The 20,676-nt window shown below is 37.8% G+C and overlaps 1 protein-coding gene and 1 long non-coding RNA gene across 4 annotated transcripts in view; one reads left to right on the top strand and one right to left on the bottom strand.

Annotated features, from left to right (window-relative positions):
* The window catches only part of LOC106634211 (uncharacterized), a 401,613-nt gene that overhangs the window by 346,679 nt on the left and 34,258 nt on the right, over positions 1 to 20,676 (top strand). Inside the window, exon 6 of one of the 2 annotated variants that reach the window (XR_008622402.1) lies at positions 16,539 to 17,530. The exons of the other annotated variant lie outside the window; for it this stretch is intronic. This is a non-coding gene — a long non-coding RNA (uncharacterized LOC106634211). Of the gene's footprint in view, positions 1 to 16,538; positions 17,531 to 20,676 lie in introns of those variants that run through there. 2 annotated transcript variants of the gene reach the window in all.
* Positions 1 to 20,676, bottom strand: part of CYYR1 (cysteine and tyrosine rich 1) — a 107,012-nt gene that overhangs the window by 50,195 nt on the left and 36,141 nt on the right. The gene's annotated exons all lie outside the window — the stretch shown is intronic.

Raw genomic sequence — 20,676 nt, forward strand, 5'->3', positions numbered from 1 at the left:
TGAGATTTCAGTGACTACAAGCAAATCCACTGCTATTGAAGTTAAAAATCTGAAATGCATTCTTCTGAAAGTTGCACTCTAAAAATATTGATTGCAGAATATCAAGCTGAACGATTCTGTTACATGATAAGTTCTCTAGTTTTGATGAGTTTATAGAGATCTCCCAAAATATAATCAATTTTTAATTGTCTGTTTAAATAGGCAATAGTATCTGTACATATTATGTATGATAATGGTCAAACTCAGATTCACTGGTATTGGCCTCTAGAATGTTTGATATATTTTAAGGAATGTGTGATAATTGATTTGCTTCAAAATCCTTTGCTTAACTGAATATTAACATTCAGCTATAAGCTAGCAAGTAATGAAAGGATTCTAGGGAATAATAAAAGCAATGTTTAGCCAGGATTTAAGAATTCACTGGGATAATCTATCAAATTATAATTTTGACTATAATAGAGGTTAAAAATAAGGTACCTATCAATAAAGTGAGTTATTGTGAAAGAAATAGGGCAGCTCCATAGTAGGATTAGTCAAGCCTGTCCTTCTACAATCCATTGTTTACTTCATATTATTAGACAGTTTTAATATGGTATTACTTCTAATCTTTCAAGTATCTTGTCAGATAAATCTAATTATTTCTGAGAAGTGGCTTGCAACTGAAAGAAAAATGTAGCAGAAAAACTTCTTTGTTTATCTAACTATATTTAGTTTGAAAAAAAAATTCCTCCTTTTTCTTCTATCTAAAAGAAGACTCAGATGGGGAATGGGGTATATTAAAACTTCCTGGAATGGGGAGGAGAATTCCAAAATTCAAGAGAGCCCAGACAGTTCTTTTTTGGAGACAGAGTCTTGCTTTGTTGTCCAGGCTGGAATGCAGTGGCGTGGTCTCGGCTCACTGCAACCTCCATCTCCTGGATTCAAGTGATTTTCCTGCCTCAGCCTCCCGAGTAGCTGGGATTACAGGCACACACCACCATGCCTGGCTAATTTTTGTATTTTTAGTAGAGACAGGGTTTCACCATGCTGCCCAGCCTGGTCTCGAACTCATGAGTTCAGGCTATCCTCCCACCTCAGCTTCCCAAAGTGCTAGGATTACAGACGTGAGTCACCGTGCCCAGCCCCAGACAATTCTTTATTAAACCTGTAAGAGATGCCAGAAGATTTCCACACAAGAACATACAGGTATTTCTTGGGGGACCTCAGCGCTTGTCTGTGACTTGAAGGCTTATCAGTATTCCTCTCACCTGACCCTGAGGTCTTGGCCCACAATAACAATGAACCTTTGTTTCTCAGCACTCACACTGATTGACTGAACACAGCCATGTTGAACAGGTTGGATTGTTAAGAAAGGAGTGATTTCAAACTTGGGTGTGATCACTCCCTGAGGATTTGGGAAGGCAATGCAGAGACAGTGTGTTGGTTATGAAAGTAGAAATCAGCTGCTATGTGAATGTGACCACCAGAAATTCCAAACTTAGACCACTGACATTGGTTGTCTAAGACACTAACATCTTTGCCCTGTGTTCTGGTTTGAACGTCTGTTCCACAACTCATGTTGAAATTTAATTGGCAATGTAATGGTATTGGGAGGTTGGGGCTTTAAGAGATGAGGAGGTCATGAATGTCCTGCCCTGATGAATGAATTAAAGTTATTATCCCAGCTGTGGATTAGTTATTGCAGCGGTGAGCTCTTGATAAAAGGATGAGTTTGACCCGATTTCTCTCTCTGTCTCCTGTGCTCACTTCTGCCTCCTGCCTTCTGCCTTGGGATGACCCTTGCCAGATGTTGACACCATGCTCTTGAACTTCCCAGCTTCCAGAATCATGAGCCAAATAAACCTCTTTTCTTTATAAATTACCCAGTCTGTTGTATTCTGTCATAGCTGCAGCAGACAGACTAAGACACTGCTGCTTTAATCTCCTCATTTGTGAAATGCAGAAATCATGCTACTTTTATTGATGGCAGCTCCATCATTTATGATGCTGCCTGACCAATATCATCCTAAAACTCAGCCTTCTGACACTTAACAAATGCTTCAATAAATTTTGATCCCAGTTCTTTAACAATTGACTACCTCAAGAAAAGGGTGGGGGTCAGGATCAGGGTATCACAATGAGTTCTGAAATTAGGCAGTAATTTACATTTTTGGAGTATCACTGGAATCCTTACAACTTTTTTCCTGAAGTAGAATAGCTTTGGGTAAACCATCCTTGCTCCTTCACTCAGGCCTGTTTGTGATCCACTGCAAACAATTTAATATAGTTCCTAAGGTTAGAGGTGGTTTTTGGAAGATAGTTCCAAGTCTTATACATTTTTGTATCCCTAGAATGAATTAATAAGAAAATCTTAGGCTGTATAGCCAATCTATTCATTCATTTGATTCAACAAATATTTATTGAGAGCTTACTATGTGCCAAATACTATTTCAGATGTTTGGAATATATCATTAAGTAAGATAACTGTCCTACAAGAGATTACATCCTGGAGGGGCGGGGGAACAGGCAATGCACATAATAAATAAGTATAAATATTGTCAGAAGCTATAAAATTGTACAAGGTATAAAAGAATGAGTCAGCCAGGATCAGGGGAAGGGATGTAGAAGAATTGGGAAACAAAGACTTGAAAGTGGTGAAGGAGTTGGCCAAAGAGACATCTGGGTAACAGCATTCCAGACAGATGGCACAGCTAGGAGAGGGACCTGAAGGGAATCTGACATACTCAAGCAGTGAAGTCAATGTGGCTGAAGGAAAGTGCATATGGGAAAAATGGCAGGACATGAGGTCAGAGGTTAAGGGGCCAGGTCGTGGAGTAACTTGTAGGCCATTTAAGACTTTGGCTCTTACTCTGTGTGAAAAAGGGAAAGTACTGAAGCGTTTTGAGCAGAGCAGTGGCATAATCCTATCTCAGGTTTTTGAAAGAAATAACCCTGGTTGCTGGGCTGAGAACAGACTATCTAAATTGAGAATAAAGTAGAGATATTAAAAAGAAACAACAGATGCTGGTGAGGCTGTAGAGAAATAAGAATGCTTTTACACTGTTGGTGGGGATGTAAATTAGTTCAACCATTGTGGAAGATAGCATGGTGATTCCTCAAGGATCTAGAACCAAGGATCATTTCACCCAGCAATCCCATTACTAGGTATATACCCAAAGTAATATAAATCATTCTGTTATAAAGATACATGCTCTTGTATGTTCATTGCAGCACTATTTACAATAGCAAAGACATGGAATCAACCCAAATGTCCATCAATGACGGATTGGAAAAAGAAAATGTGGTATATATACACCATGGAATACTATGAAGCCATAAAAAGGAATGAAATCATGCCTTCTTTTTCTTTATTTCTTCTTCTAAAAAAAACCCAGGAGATATATATATATATATATATATATATATATATATATATAGAAAGTGCAGGTATATTACACAGGTATCCGTGTGCCATGGTGGTTTGCTGCACCTATTGACCCATCCTCTAAGTTCCCTCCCTTCAACCCCCACCCCCCAACAGGCCCTGGTATGTGTTGTTCCCCTCTCTGTGTCCATGAGTTTTCAATGTTCAACTCCTACTTATAAATGAGAACATGTGTTGTTTGGTTTTCTGTTCCTGTGTTAGTTTCCTGATGATGATGGCTTCCAGCTTCATCCATGTCCCTGCAAAGGACATGATCTCATTCCTTTTTATGGCTGCATAGTATTCCATGGTGTATATGTACCACATTTTCTTTATCCAGCCTATCATTGATGGGCATTTGGGTTGGTTCCATGTCTTTGCTATTGTAAATAGTGCTTCAATAAACATATGTGTGCATGTGTCTTTATAGTAGAATGATTTATGTTCCTTTGGGTATATACCCAGTAATGGGATTGCTGGGTGAAATGGTATTTCTGGTTCTAGATCCTTGAGGAATCACCATACTATCTTCCACAATGGTTGAACTAATTTACATTCCCACCAACAGTGTAAAAGCTTTCCTATTTCTCCACAGCCTCGCCAGCATCTATTGTTTCCTGATTTTTTAATAATCGCCATTCTGACTGGCATGAGATGGTATCTCCTTGTGGTTTTGATTTGTGTTTCTCTGATGATCAGTGATGTTGAGCTTTATGCAACCAACAAACATAGGAGATCATGTCTTTTGCAGGGACATGGATCGACCTGGAAGCCATTATCCTCAGCAAACCGATGTAGGAACAGAAAACCAAACACTGCGCGTTCTCACTTGTAAGTGGGACCTGAACAATGAGAACACATGAACACAAGGAGGGGAACAACACATACTGCGTCCTGTCAAGGGGTGCGGAGGGAGGGAGAGCATCAGGATAAATAGCTAATGCATGCGGGGCTTACTGCCTAGGTGATGGGTTGATAGGTTCAGCAAACCACCATGGCACATGTTTACCTGTTTACCTATGTAACAAACCTGCACATCCTGCACATGTATCTTGGAACTTAAAATAAAATTAAAAACTTTTAAAAGAGAATAAAGTAGGGAGATGAACTAAGAGGCACTAATCCAGGTGAAACCGTTTTAAGAGATTAAATCAGCATCCTTGGTTTCCCCATCAAATAACCCATCATGCTAACCAGCCCAGACTGATATTGCTTTACATGTATACGAAAGACATCTGGTTAAATTAAATAGCACTGCCAATCAATTTTCACCTAGAGATATGCTCAGGTATTTTCTTAGTTCTTACATTTTGTAAATAGGTGGTACGCTGAATGGACATCAAATTCAATAACAAATTCCCATAAGAAACATCAGGACTAATTTATCCAAAAGGAACATTCAAATTAACATCAATCAGCAATAGCAAATAATGACCTACTTTATCTTGTACTGATCTTGACTAAGGAAAGAATTCATGATGCACTGCTACCTCTATTGAACTCTTGAGTATATCTCATTCCAAAGAGAATGGTGAGCAAAACATTGTTTCATTTGGGTCATGGATACATGCTGTATATTCCAGTCCCCCCACCCATAGGTTACTCATGACAGGGCCTCTAGATAGAGGCAGGACAATTATATATCAAAGAAGAAAATATGAAAAGACAGATAAAATATTTGCTGATGTTTTATAAAGAAAATTCAGTGCACTTCTTTATCAGTCAAAGGTAGTATTTTCAATGTTTTTCTCTTTGTTTTGGAGCCGTACTGTCTCCTTTGTAGCTGTTCTGTCCTTCAAGAAAGGACCTGTGGTGGTATGGATTGAAAAGTTGACTCTCTCATCACCTTACAAATGAATTCTATCTGAAGTGAAAAGTCACCAACAGTTTTACATTGATGTTGTGTTGTTCCATGTGGTATTCTGTCAAAACTATGTGCCTTCTTGAACAAAGATTTCACCTTTATTTTTAAGCACATTTCAACCAACCACGGTATCAGACACTTCCACTAGGAGGTTAATGAAAATTGGCAATGTGGACAATATTCCCACCATAGAGAAAATTTACCATATATTTTTTAGAAGCTTACAGAAGGTACCTTGACCTAGTCTTGATCTACTCCATAAATGGGTTTAAGTGGACTTGAAAGTCCCTAAAATTATTCACAAAGTTGTGAATCTGTTATATGATCCAGTAGCTTTTATCAGAACTTCAAAGGCATCTGTAATGGCACTTCCCCTCAAAAATTTTTTTAAAAAACTTTAAAAAAACACTGACATAGAAATATGCAAAGATGGTATTTTTAAGGGTTATTTATATTTAGGGAGAATGCTCTCCCAAATTATGGACAGTTTGCTTGCAAAATTTAATTCTGTTTTGATTAAAATGGACTTTTTGCTTTCACATCTTACATTTCCAGAGAAAATATTTTATTTTACCAATTATAATGTTCCATAGTAGGATAAACCTTAATTTATTTCAACCACATTTATGAGCACTCACTCTACACTGGAGGATATGATGATGCCACAAAGATAAAACACCAAGTTCCTGCCCTTGAAAATCTACAGTCTATCAGGAGAGATGGAGACACAGCTGATGATCATATACAGTGAAAAAACCCAACGAAGGAAATGAATTCAAGGGCAGTTTTGTTCTCAGGATAATTGAATTCTGCCAGAGGTTATTAAGACTGGAAAGGTGAATACGTTTTTCCAGACACAGGAAGAAATCAAGAGTGTTCTAAGCACAACAAACAATAGGCATGAAAGCGTGAATGTTCAGCTTGGTGGGAGCCCAGGCTTTGAGGAAGGCTTGGCTGAAGGGAAGTCTGGACTTCGTCAGGAGGCAAAGGATCTTGTGCATGTTAGGTGATGAGGAAATATTGAAAATGGTAAGATAGAGGAAAGATATAATCTGAATTATTTTCGAAGTTTAACTGTGGTGAACGAGATGAGGACAGATTGAAAGTATAATAGGAAGCTGCCAAAAAAAAGGGAATTTTTTGAATTAATAACATAATATAGTTCTGGCCTCTTTTCTAGACGTTATCCTACTTTTCTTTGTCTAACTTTGTCCTTCTAATCTGTCAGCAATTACTATTGATGCTACCTCTAAAACATATTCTGAATCTACTCATTTGTCTTTATGACTGTGCTGTTATCTGAGGAAATGCCCCCTTTCTCTCTCTCTTGCTCCCCTGAGATAATTCCAAAGTTGTGTCTCTGCTTCTTTTCTTACCCCTCACAATCTATTCACCACATGGCAGCAAGTGACCTTTTAAAATAAAATACCAATCAGATCATTCCATTCCCTTATTTAAAACTCCCATGGCTTTCTGCTATGCTTAGGAGTCACATCCAACCTCTGCATTGTGGTCTGCCGGACTCTGTGTCATCTGACCTATGTCAACTTCTTTCTGCCTACTATCTCATTTTCTACCACTCATTCACTCAGTTATGATGCTCCAGCCACTCCAGTGTTCTTCCTGTTATTGGACCACCTCAAATTCTTTCCTGTCCTAAATCTTTGGCCAGAAATACTCTTCTCCTTCATTTCTGGGACCTTTTCAGGCTCTAGATCAAATGTCACCTTCTCAGAGAAGCCTTTGTGACCGCTCAACCTAATGTAGGCTGCCCAAACTCATCACACCATCTTGCCTTCAGTACATTTTCTGAGCCACAGACAATAGGCGTTACTCCCCTCTGGAGTAATGATCAAAAGTAGGGAAGATTAGAGTAGATGGGCATGTGGCCCAATTCCACCAACTGGAACTGGGACTATTTCCCCATAAGAACAAAGTAAAAATTCAGAGTTTTGGTAAATTTGTGGCTCAATGAATGAGCTTTTGTGAGACAGTTAGCATCCTGGCCACCAGAGATTACATAATTTCCATCAGAAAAATATGTTCTAAGGTCCAGGTTTACCATTAAGACAAATATATTCATATGTGTATATATTTCATTTGTAGGTTAAGGGTGGCCTATACTTGCTACATTTAAACATTTCATATGCCAGGGGTTGTTCTGCATGTTGGTATTAGAGCTCGAACCATGTAGGTATATGTATTTAGATATTTGTACTTCTTATTCCTTAACTATTTTATTTCTCAAAATATATGTTTGCTCTGACATTAAATGCAATTCTATATCATTAAAAAGTGCTTACTCTCATCTTAAATCAACTAGGCTAACCAAATTTGCTACTCTTGAATTTAATCCAACAATTTCAAACATTGTTGGATTAATTTGCTTACATTGAATGTTTTGGCCACTCCAATCAAAGTTGATGTTGTGGAAAGCAGGAAAATATATTTGGCCTGTACGTCTGAAATCCTAATTCTCTTTCCTCAGCAACAAACTGTACAAGACATTTAAAAACAAATTACCCTGTGGTAGAGAAATAAAGGCTTAGCCTTGCTTTAGGCAGTTTTGTTGGATTCAGATGGCTGGAAGCTGAACATGCTTGGTCATCAACCTGGAAGCCAACCACTTAGTAATGTCTTGCCCTTCTCTCTCTCTGTAATTGACTTTTTAAAAAATTTTGTTAATTTAACATTTTCGTCTACACATATAAAAGATCACTTAGCAAATAACCATGTACCCATTATCAAGAATAAACTGCCATGAGCATTTTGTCACTTTGCTCCACATATTTTGTTTTTTAAGAAAATAAATGACTACAGGTAAAGACGATGTTTGTAATATTCCCCTCTACAGCCTTATTTCCAGTGCCCTTGACTGAGAAATGTCAATGTCATGCTCACTTTATAAGAGAAATGCTGAAAGGAATCCATCTGTTCTCACAGAGCATGTATTGAAGGGTGAATTTGGAGCTAAGAGGCAATAAATTGATTACTGGAATGGGAGTTATAGAACATTCCCTCTGTCATCCCCTTTCTGATGCCTACATGAAATCCTCAGGACCATCTTCCAATTCATTAAATCTCTCTACAGATCTAATTCTATGCAATTAAAAAGATTTCAGTGCCACATTATTTTTACTTTCAGTCTTTCTACTTCCTTTTCCTCCTCCTCTTTCTTCTCTTCCCTTTTATCCTACACTTTTTTTCATTTCTGCCTATTTTTCTTCATTGCTCTTTCAAATTTTTTTCAATGAGTTTCTACCTTTATGTCTTTAAGAATATTAAAAAGTATTATTTTGAACTAATTTTCAATGGCTCCATTGTATTATTTTATTGCAGTCATTTCATCCTCTTGGATACATGGGTGAGCTGACCTCAGCCCCATAATAGCTCAAAGGTCCAAGCAGTGAGCGTGGTTCCAGCCCTCAACCATGAGGGCCTCCCGCCTTGAGCTGAGGACTTTGGAATTTAGTTCCTGCTGCCCCTGCCGCCTTCCTTCCCCAGAGGCTTCAGCACTATCACCTTTAGATTTCTATTCCTATTTTTGGCCCATGAAGATATTTATCTCATTTTTGATCCCGGTAACTTTATAACTAAAAAGATGTTATTCTTATGTGTGTTCAGGATATTTAATAAGTAAATTTATAGCACTATGTTAAATGGAAGTTTATCTGTTTTCTGAAAGGATCCACTTATTAAATAAAGGTGTGCTGGGCTGTCTGACCCCCCAAATCCCTATAGTCATTGCCTACATGTGAATCATTTTACTGTGCTAACATTATGGATGGTTCCCACTGAATGAAGAATTATTGCTACTTATTATTATTATTTTTTAGCTTGCTGAAAGTTAGTTACAGGCAGTTCCTAATTTACTGACATGGATGGAACCAGAAGCCATTATCCTTAGCAAAGTAGCAAGGAACAATAAACCAAATACCGCATGTTCTCAGTTATAAATGGAAGCTAAATGATGAGAACACATGGACACAGACAGGAACAATGGACACTGGGGCCTTTTGGAGGGTGGAGGGTGTGGGAGAGATCAGGAAAAATAACTAATGGGTACTAGGCTTAATACATGGATGAGGAAATAATCTGTACAACAAACCCCCACGACACAAGTTTACTTATGTAACAAACCTAAACATGTACCCCTGAGCTTAAAAGTTAAGCTGGAGCGGTGGCTCACGCCTGTAATCCCAGCACTTTGGGAGGCAAGGGTGGGTGGACCACTTAAGGTCAGGAGTTCGAAACCAGCCTGGCCAACATGGTGAAATCCCGTCTCTACTAAAAATACAAAAAATAGCTGGGCATGGTGATGGGAGCCTATAATCCCAGCTACTCGGGAGGCTGAGGCAGGAGATTCGCTTGAAACTGGGAGGTGGAGTTTGCAGTGAGCTGAGATTGTGCCACTGCACTCCAGCCGGGGCGACAGAGCAAAATTCTGGCCCCACCCCCCAACAACAACAACAAAAAAGTTAAAAAAAATTAACCATTTTACAAAAGTTCCATTTTAAACCACTTACTTGTAAAATAGAAGCTATTCCATGTTAAGATTATGACAACCATTTGAATTATTTTATAAATATGATAATTTCAAAAGTATTTAAAATAATTAACTGTTTCAAAAGAAATAATGAATGAATTCTAATGCCGAATAAGGATTTCAGGAACACCTCTTTCTTCCACCTTGGTATCCTGCTATAATATTCAGAAAATCCACGTTCCAATCTTAGGTCAACCAGGTGTTAGCTAAGTGACTTTGTGAACACTGTGTAAGCCTCTTTACCTCTTTAACTTTTGGGTAAAAGCTTTTTTAAGTCGTATAATAATTTCTGCTGTTACTTCAGGGTTTTAGGTGTCAAAGGAAAGAAGGAAGGTGAAAGCATTTAAACATTTGAGAACCCTACTTGGGAGCACATGATGTGTCCTCCGAACACTATGGCCTTGTTAATTCTCAACACCTGACTCAGAGCAGGCACAAGCTATGTTAAGCACTTATAATGAATTAGAAAATAAAGTTGACCCCAAAGGTGAAAAGGATCTGGGCCTTTTTTTCTTCCCAATATGCAAGTGTGTTCACAACATGAGTGATCAGAAGTCAGGGGATGCTGGGCTATCCCACGTAACTCTATTCTGCACGAGAAACACATATAAAGGCATTTGGACATTTGGAACAAATTAGAGCTACAGTAAAGGCCAGAAACACTGCCAGTTTCCCTCTTGCTTTCTCCCCAGGCCAAAATATTACCAAAATAAGTAGTCTCATCAATAAACTAGGGTTTGGAATTTGGAATTAACCAGGCATAATTTCTCAAGTATTATGGCCTCTTTTTTAAAGGCGTGAAGTTGGGTAAAATTGATACCTTTTAATTATGTAAAATGTAACCCAACTTACATAACCAAATAAAGTCAAATCACTTTTAATTTTACTTACTGAGTTCTGTACAAACCTCAAAGGTTAGAAAGCCAACAAAAAAATGCAGAATAGGCAGCTTTTTATATTTTTCCTGAATTTAGAAATTTTTCATTATATGGACAATTATTATTGAAAATATGTGTTTTTATCATCCAGTAAAAATGGCTTATGTTGGCATGAATATACTCCATTTCATTGCTACTTTTGTACATTTCTTTTATTTCGCCTGAATATGGCCAGATGAATCATATATAAAGAAAGCTCAGCTCCTCCAGAACACTGCTATTGTATAAAGAGTACTGCTGCCAAATTCAAAGCTAAATTCAGGTTTGAGGTATCAGAATCTTTTCTAGGTCCCGGGAGAATATTTTATTCAAATAATAGTCCAGTGATTTGAGGGTGTGTGCACCTGTTGATTTTCTAGAAATATAATATTCTGCAAAGTCAGGGATAATGAAGGCTAAGCCATCATTACCTTTTTAAAAATGACAAAGGAATGAACTGTTTCATAAAAGTGTCATATAGAAATTTCAAAAATAAACTACAGAAATTCTATAAATAAGGAGTAAAGGAAAAAAATTCAGCAACACTTAAAACGAGTAAAAATCCAGAGACATCCTGGTAGAAATCTTAGTCCACAGTCAATCAAAAAGAAGCAAATATCACTACAGAAAAACGATTTTGACAGAATAGAAATAAAAATATTCATTGTATTCCAAAAAATAACATCATTTTTGTTAATAGCTAAATATCTTTTTTTAGTTCAAAAGGTTTACCTTTTAAAGCTTTGATTTCTTTTAGAAATTCCTATTAAATACTATTTTCCAGAAATTTGTTAATGCAACTGATATGATTTGGATACGTGTCCCCTCCAAATCTCATGTTGAAATATGATCCTTAGTGTTGGAGGTGGGCCTAGTGAGAGGTGTTTAGGTCATGGAGCAGGTCCCTCAGGAATGGCTTGGTGCCACTCTCATGGTAAGGAGGGAGTTCTTGCTCTGGTAGTTCAAGCAAGAGCTGGTTGTTTAAAGGAGACTGGCTCCTTCTTGCTCTCCCTCTTTTGCCCCTTCTCTCACCATATGATGTGCCTGCTCCTCAATTGCCTTTTGCCATGAGTGGAAGCTTCCTGAGGCCCTCGTCAGAACCGGGTGCCAGTGCTATGCTTCCTGTACAGCCTGTAGAACCATGAGCCAAAATAAATTTCTTTCCTTCATAAATTACCCTTCCTCAAGTCTTTACAGAAATGAAGGAATGAACTAACACAGCAACTTTGTAAAGCACTTAAAATGAGGGGAAAAGGGAAAGTCTAAGACTCAGTTCAATCTATTGGATGGTACAATTATTTGTATATTTAAAGAGGAGCAACTTCTTGATCAGAAATCAATTTGACCTACGGTTACAGGAGCTTAATTACTGATTATATGTGGCCGTCAGAGAAGAAAACATGTAAGAGATGGAGGAACATTCAAAAAGATCTCTTATAAGCCTTTTCAACAGAGATTTCTCTGGAACAGGTGGGCTAACACTACAAAATTTTGTTGGTTTAGTATGTTTCATGCAAACACAGTCCATTATTAGAAGCAAACGAAGGGCCACAGGTGAGATTAAAATAATTACTCAGTTTTTCCTTGTGATGGCTCTTACACTGATACTTTATGTATAGTACTTATTAGTCACAACCATTCAGTAGATGTGTATTACCACTGTTTCCTAACATATAATGAAAGTGAGAGTCAGAGGAGGTTAGTAACTTGCCTAAGGTCACTCAGTAAGTGGCATTTAGAGGTGGCAATTTGAATAGAAGCATGTCTAGCTCAAAGTCCATTCTATGTTTATCACATTAGATAATCTTACATATGTTTCTTTTGCATCTTTTTTAGAATGATATACAGAGTTTTATGAAATAATTGCATTTCTGATAAACTGGCTATAAATTACCTTTTATAAACAGAGTCACATATTAATATATATTGGAAGCACTCACTCATTCAACAAATGCCATGCAATGCATTTATAAAGTAATTCATGAAGAAAACAGGTAACCACAATTTTATATAAATTTCAACTACAAATGATAACTCTTAGCTTTGCCTAAAATGGATTAAATCTGTACCAAGTGTGCTTTTGCTGGATCCAGCAGCACTCATTAGCATGGTTTGGGAATAGATGCCCTCTTGCAGACTTGCAGGCTAGCTGAACCAGTAGCACAGTGCATATAAATGCAGATCCTGAAAACATAGGGGAGTGCGGTTTGCAACAGCCAAGAATGATATCATCAGTCTCTATTTCATTTAATTAAAAATTATCAGCTGTACATAGTGCTATTTTTGACACAGGTCACTGTGGTTCAATGCTATTGGATTTTATCTTATTAAGCACTTAGCTGTTTGCTGGAATGATGGAGGGGCAGAGCTGTGTATTCAGAGAGGTTACAGAGTTAGCCCTTAGACCTTTGGTAACATTGAATAGTTTATCCTCAAAGGCTCCTTTCTTGAAAACTTTATGTTATGGCTACCCATCCCATCTTTTCTAGTGACAATGATGAAATGTGTTGAAACATTAATATATATCAACGGAAATACTGACATATGTTGACATACATAAGTGTTGGTAAACAACTCTACAACTATAGTAAATAAATAAACCATTCTTCTATCAGAGACTAGGGCAAACCTAAGCTATATGACTTTGGATATTACTGTGAAGCTTAGTTTTGCCAGCCTATTTTGCTTGTATTTGTATGTTCTGAAAGCCAACTGAGTTGAGAAACTACTTACAGAATTCAATCTGCTCCAGCAGCCTGAATGATTGTTTTGCCCATAATAAAATTATTTTTTATTCATAAATATATACTTTTTAATTTTGAAGTAATCCTAAACTTAAAGAGAAAGTTGTAAGTATAATATAAATAACTATAAAAATCATTTTTGTCTGCAGCATTTTCTGCAAATGTTGCCTCCAGTTATAGTTTTTCTTTTAATTGTTAGGATTTTGTTTTAAATTTAGCCTTAAAATGTGAGTTTATTGGGCATTTTTTAATATTAATTTTATTTTTTTAAATTATACTTTAAGTTCTGGGATACATGTGCAGAACGTGTAGGTTTGTTACATATGTATACACGTGCCATGGTGGTTTGCTGCACCCATCAACCTGTCATCTAAATTAGGTATTTCTCTTAATGCTATCCCTCCCCTATCCCCCAACCCCTTGACAGGCCCCAGTGTGTGATGTTCCCCTCCCTGTGCCCATGTGTTCTCATTGTTCAACTCCCACTTATGAGTGAGAACAGGCAGTGTTTGGTTTTCTGTTCTTGTGTTATTTTGCTGAGAATGATGGTTTCCAGCTTCATCCATGTGCCTGCAAAGGACATGAACTCATCCTTTTTTGTGGCCACATAGTATTCCATGGTGTGTATGTGCCACATTTTCTTTATCCAGTCTATCAGAGAAATTCATTGACAAGTTTGCCAAGGTCATCACTGATAAAAATGTGACACTAGGACAAGTCTATAATGATGATGCAACGTGACTGTTTTAGTGTTAGTGGCCCAGAAAGACACTGACTACAGCCAATCAGACAGCTCCTACAGGAATTAAGAATGCCAAAGAGAGAATAACTGTGCTGAGAGGTGCTAATGCAGCAGGCATGCATAAGTGTAAAGTTGCTGTAATAGTCAAAAGCTTGCATCCTCCTTGTTTTCAAGGAGTAATTTTTTTAACCAGTCCATTATTACGCTAATAAAAAGACATGGATCACCAGGGACACCTCGTCGGATTGGTTTCACAAACATTTTGCATCAGTGGCTCATGCTCACCACAGGGAAGCTGGATTGGATGACTATTGCAAGATTGTGTTATTCCTTGACAACCGTTCTTCTCATCCCGCAGCTGAAATTCCCATAAAAATAATGTCTATGTCATGTACTTTCCCCTAAATATGACTTATATGGTTTGGCTCTGTGTCCCCACCCAAATCTCATGTCAAACTATAATCCCCACGTGTTGAAGGAGAATCCTGGTGGGAGGGGATTGAATCCCTGGACTTCCTCCTTGCTGTTATCATGATAGAGTTTTCACGAGATCTGGTTGTTTAAAAGTGCAGCATTTTTCCCTTCACTTTCTCTCTCCTGCTCCAACATGGGGAGTCATGCTTGCTTCTCCTTCACTTTCCACTATGACTGGAAGTTTCCTGAGGCCTCCCCAGCTGTGGAACTAACTCTTCCTGTACAGCCTGTGGAACTCTTGAGTCAATGAAACCTCTTTTCTTCATAAATTACCCAGTCTCAGGTAGTTCTTTATAGCAGTGTGAGAATGGGCTATGACAATGACTTTATTAACTCAGTCATGTGACCAGGGTATCCTTAGATCGATAAAGAGTAAATATAAAAACATTTTCTTGAACAGCATGCTAGCCAGCAGTGAACAGAGGTGTGAATGTGGAAAGTTTTCAAACCTTTAAGGTTTGAAAAAAGTTTAGCATGAAGAATGCCATACATACTGTTGCCAATGCTTGAAACATAGTGATTAAAGTCACAGTTGTGCATGCCTGACACAACCTCTGGCCTGCAACTAAGTTCAGTGATGATGATGAACAAGGTGGTGACTTTGAAGGATTCTGTAATTTGAAGGATTATGTAAAGCGAGAAAAAAAGAATGTCTGATTTCCTTACATACGCAAAAAATATATCTTCAGAGTTCATTAGTAAGCTGGAAGAGGTGAATATCGAAGACATTTTTAATATCAATAATGAGGCTCTAGTTCATTCACTGATGATGAAATAGCTGAAATGGTTCTGAATCAAGGTGATCATGAAAACAGTAACAATGAAGATGATGTCAACACTGCAGAAAAGGTGCCTATAGACAACCTGGTGAAAATGTGTGATGGGCTTACTGAAGGACTAAAGCAGCATGCATTTGTAACAGGACAGGAAATCATGTCAGTTTATAAAGTCAGTGAGAGGCTTCTAAGACAAAAGCTATTGTTAAGGAGGCAGATGACTCTGGAGGAAACATTTTAAAAAGCCATCCAGCAGAATGCTCTTATCCCTAGGGACCCATTTCCTGGTCCCTCCACTGCTTCTGACATTTCTTCTCACCTAAAAAAATAAAATACAGTGTATAGAACCCTTTTAATTAAAACACAGCATAGTAGGTGGAAATGGAAAGGCTGCCGTTGTTTGTTCCTGCTGTTGTTTAATAGCTGATACAGGTATTCTGTTACTGTGCTGCTTAGCTACTCTGAACATGTTGATTTTTCACTGTATTAATGGTTTTCCATATTTTCAACTAAGTACTTACGTACGAATAAGTGTAAGAAAATGCTTGTTTATTGGTGGCACATAAATTCAGAGTCAGAAATGATGGTGATGCCAAACAACCACAGATTTTCCATATGGGTGGCTAAGATAGTGACACCTTTGCTTTCTGATGGTTCAATGTACACAAACTGTTTCATGCACAAAATTATTTAAAAATGTCGTATAAAATTATCTTTATGTTATGTTTATAAGGTATGTATAAAACATAAACAAATTTTGTGTTTAGACTTGGGTTCTATACCCAAGGTATCTTATTATGTATATGCAAATATTCCAAAATCCAAAAAATTCTTAAGTCTGAAATACTTCTGCTCCCATGCATTTTGGATAAGGGATACTCAACCCAGAATCTCATGAGCCAAATCCCATAATGGTAAATATATTTATTTATTATAAGAAATATTTATTGTAGTAAATATTATTTACTATTTACTATAGTAAACACATATTTTTACTGTTTACTAATTTATACATATATTCATAGTATATTTATAAATACTTATAAATATTTATATATATTTACTATTATAGGAATTGGCTTACGGAATTATGAGGACTGGTAATTATGAGGGCTCACAATACGTCATTTGCAAGCTGCAGAACCAGGAAAGCTGGTGATTTAATACGATTTAAGTCTGAAGGCCTGAGAACCAGGGGTCTGTGGTACAAGTTCTGGAGCTCAAAGATCTGAGAACAAAGAACACTGAAGTCCAAGGGCAGAAGAAGATGAACGTCCCAGCTCAGATAGAGCAAATTCACCCCTCCTCTGCCTTTTTGTTCTAGCTGTGCTGTAAGTTGATTGGATGATGTCCACTCACATTGGTGAGGGTGATCTTCTTCCCCCAGTCTACGAATTCAAATGCTAATCTCTTCCAGAAACACCCTCACAGTCACACCCAGAAATAATGTTTACCAGCTATGTGAGTATCCCTTAGCCCAGTCAAGCTGACACATAAAATTCACCATCACAATTAGGTTGTTGCTATTGCTGTTGTTATTGCTGCTGTTGTTGGTGTGCGTATGTATGTATTTTCTGTGCAATGCTTGATGTTCTTCTGAGAGTGAAAAGATTATAAAAGTGAATGTTAGCAAACACAAATTTACATAAAAACCCACCAAAGTCACTTATTTTTTCATGGCAGAAGACCTAGAAGCTTTTGTTAGGAATTGAGGACACAGGGGTACCTAAGATTAATTCAAATGACATAAAATTCAGGATTCCAGTGTAACTGCGCCACAGAAACAGAGCACCAAGCACACATAGCATGCCACTCACCATTATTTCTGGTACTATGTTAGCAGTTCATTCAAATCAGTTTAAGCCATTTGTCAACCAGAATCTCATAATGGCCTCGCAAAAATATTTGTCAATATTTCACTAATACTGCTATGATATATTTGCATTTGTTTGTTTACCTGTCCAGTTTCTCAATTACAACACTTTGAGGACAGAAATGATGTCTTATTTTGTTATATCTTCAGAAACTTGCATTTTATTTGCGTAATAAGGGCTTAATAAAGGATTACTGTTAAATGAGGAAGTTAATGAATGAATTACTGCTTTCTCAACTTCTCCAGACTCAGCTTCAGAGGCAGTGGCCTCTCTATTGCAACTCTATTATGTATTAATGTGCTGAATCTTTTCTTGCCCCTCCTGATCTACTCTCTACCTTGCTCCATCTTGCTCAGTCATCAGGGAGGCTGATGCATGGTGACTATATCAAGAGACCAACTTCTCCTTTGTCTTCTGTTTGGATTTGCCCAATGAAAGCCTGGTGCAGGAGACTGGAGATTGAGAGGAAAGGGAGAATAAAACCTTTGATCCTTTGGCTCCCTCTCAGTATCGTTGCCACTTAACCACCTTGCACTATAGACTGCCATGACTCTCATGGACATCCTTTTCATATACCTGCTGTCTCTGCATTTTGGTAACTGTTCCCTCCCTTTCAGGCTTAGAAATGGCAAGGGATCTCTGTTGTTAATAACCCAGAATATTGCACCATATTTTCTTGATTTCCTTAATCCTGCCTGCGCTGTTATAAAAGATGCATTTGTTAAACTCTCTTCAATTTCCTGTCTGAGTATGCTATTTGTTTCCTGCTGGGATTGACAGCTATAGACAGGTACTGTAATAGTTGTATGTACGATCTTATGTAATTAATTTTACTCCTTGAGTTTGCAAAGTAAATATCACTATTCCCATTTTACAGAATACCTATGATACAAATGTATTCTACCTGGAATTCTTATTTTATTATTTATTTATTTACTTAACTTATTCATTCATTTTTATTTCCCACAGTTCATTGGAAATTCATCTCTTGGCAAGACTATACACTGGGGACTACTGTGGGGGTGTTTGGGGGAAGGGAGCAAATGTTGAAAAACTAACTATTAGGTACTATGCTCACCACCCAGGTGGTAGGATCAATTGTATCCCAAACGTCAGCATCATACAATATACCCATGTAACAAACCTGCATATGTACCCCTGAATCTAAAATGAAAGTTAAAATTATTTTAAAAAATTAAATAAGAGGAAATTTATCTCTTGATACAACTGCTAGAGCAGGGTGGTACAGAGACAACCTGGCACAAAGGAAGTGTCTCCACTGGATAAAAGAGTAGGCCGCTTTAAGAGGGCTCATTGTTGAATGTGGGCAAAAAGGGGGAGAGGGAAAGTTATAAAAGAAGGAATGAATGGAAGAGGCTCAGCTCAGAATAATTTTGCTATTATAAACAACAGTACTAATAAAGTTTTGCTCCTTCTGTTCGTTTGAATAGAGCAAGGAAGGCTTGTGAAATTTTTATTAATACCTAGCCTAATAGCTATGGGGTTAAGTCAATGAATTCTAAACCAGATATTATTACAGCACCCTCTAAAAACTAGGGGCTCTCTCCAATTTTACTTGTTTCGTATGCAATCTCTGCATTCTGAGAGCTCTTTTCCATACCTGTGCTGCCACAGTGAGTCAGTGGCCACTCTCAGATCTCCATCCTCTAAGATCTACTCCAGTTTTTCTATCAGGCTCAAGAGTGGAGTGAATTCTGAGCCACCTCCATGGGAAGATGTTTGTAACTTACTTATGCAGTGAAACTCAGTGAGTTTGTATGTTCCCTTTGCCACTTATGCTCTAAGTTGCCAGAGAAGCATGAGAAAGAGGTGTATTAGTCTGTTTTCACGTTGATATACAGAGCAACCTAAGACTGGGTAGTTTATAAAGAAAAGAAGTTTAATTGACTCACAGTTCGGCAGGCTGTACAAGAAGCATGGCTGGGAGGCTTCGAGACGCTTACAACCATGGTGAAAGGTGAAGGGGAAGCAAGCATGTCTTCACATGGCGGCAGGAGAGAGAGAGTGATGGGGGAGTTGCTATGCACTTGCAAACAACCGGATCTCATGAGAACTCTATCATGAGAAAAGCAAGGGCAAAGTCCACCCCCATGATTCAATCATCTCCCACCAGGCCCCTTCCCTGACACATGTGGATTACAATTTGACATGATATTTGGTGGAGACACAGAGCAAAATCATATCAAGAGAGTAGACATAACTTACTGTTGAAAGCTACACAGGCATTAAGCCCTGCTTTTCCATGAAATGCTTTATTATGCTTTTAATAAATGGGTATGTTTATAGTCTGTGTGATTTAAGAAATGGTATACCAAAGGGAGGTGATGTCAAATTATAACATTTCAAAATCAGGTAAGGCAGGAACTTCAGACTTTTTTTGGAAGGTCTAAGAAAGTTACCTGAGTACATTTTAAACACCATTTCCTCCATTCTTCAGAGGTTTTCGTTTCAGGAAAGCATAACAAGAGTCATTCTAATGTGATTATAAAGGGCCCGAAGCTTTGCTTTTAAAATTCAATACTTAGGTAGAAAGAAAATGATAACTTTTTCCCTTTGATTTTTATTCACTATTTTTATAACACTAGCAGCCCTGAGACACCGGATTGGAAATATCTATGCCTCTTGATGTTACCTGGGCACCACTGCATCACAGTCCTTTAACCAGGTCTGTTTTCATCTGTTCCTTGATCTTCTGCATTCTCCCCCACCAAGCGACATCATTTCTATACTCTTTAGACTTATTCTCAGCTTTCTGGATGCTAAATTTGCCTGTTCACTGATTCAATAAACATTTACTGAGCACCTACTGTGTGCCAGGCCCAGAAAGAGATCCTGCACTCATGGAAATTCCAGTCAAACAAAAGGGCCAAGAATGTGCAATTGTAAATACTGGTATGTTCTGTGATGGAAAAGCATTAAGTGCAGGGGCATAAGGTAAGGAATCTTATCTGGTGTGCGGGTTCAGAGTTTTCCTAGGTTATGATGTTGGAGGAGAGTTGTGATTGATGAGCCTAGGTTAATTAACTGAGGAGCATAGGAGTAGGTATAGGAAAGGGGTTAGATAGAAAGCATGGCATATGCAGGGACTCAGAGACTATGTGGTGCTGAAATCAGGTATGGATTTGACTTAAACCACTGTACTCCAGTGAACTCATGCACAAGGTAAAAGCTCAGACCTTAAGGGATCCAAGTCTGCTTTACCTATCCTGTTCTTTCGTGTAACAATCCTTTTTTTGCTTCACAACTCAGAACACATAAAGGGATGATGGAGGGAGGTAGATGGTGGAGAGTCTGGCTTTTATTGCAATACTAAAA

Source organism: Pan paniscus, chromosome 22, assembly GCF_029289425.2.
Source record: "Pan paniscus chromosome 22, NHGRI_mPanPan1-v2.0_pri, whole genome shotgun sequence".
Lineage (NCBI taxonomy): Eukaryota > Metazoa > Chordata > Mammalia > Primates > Hominidae > Pan > Pan paniscus.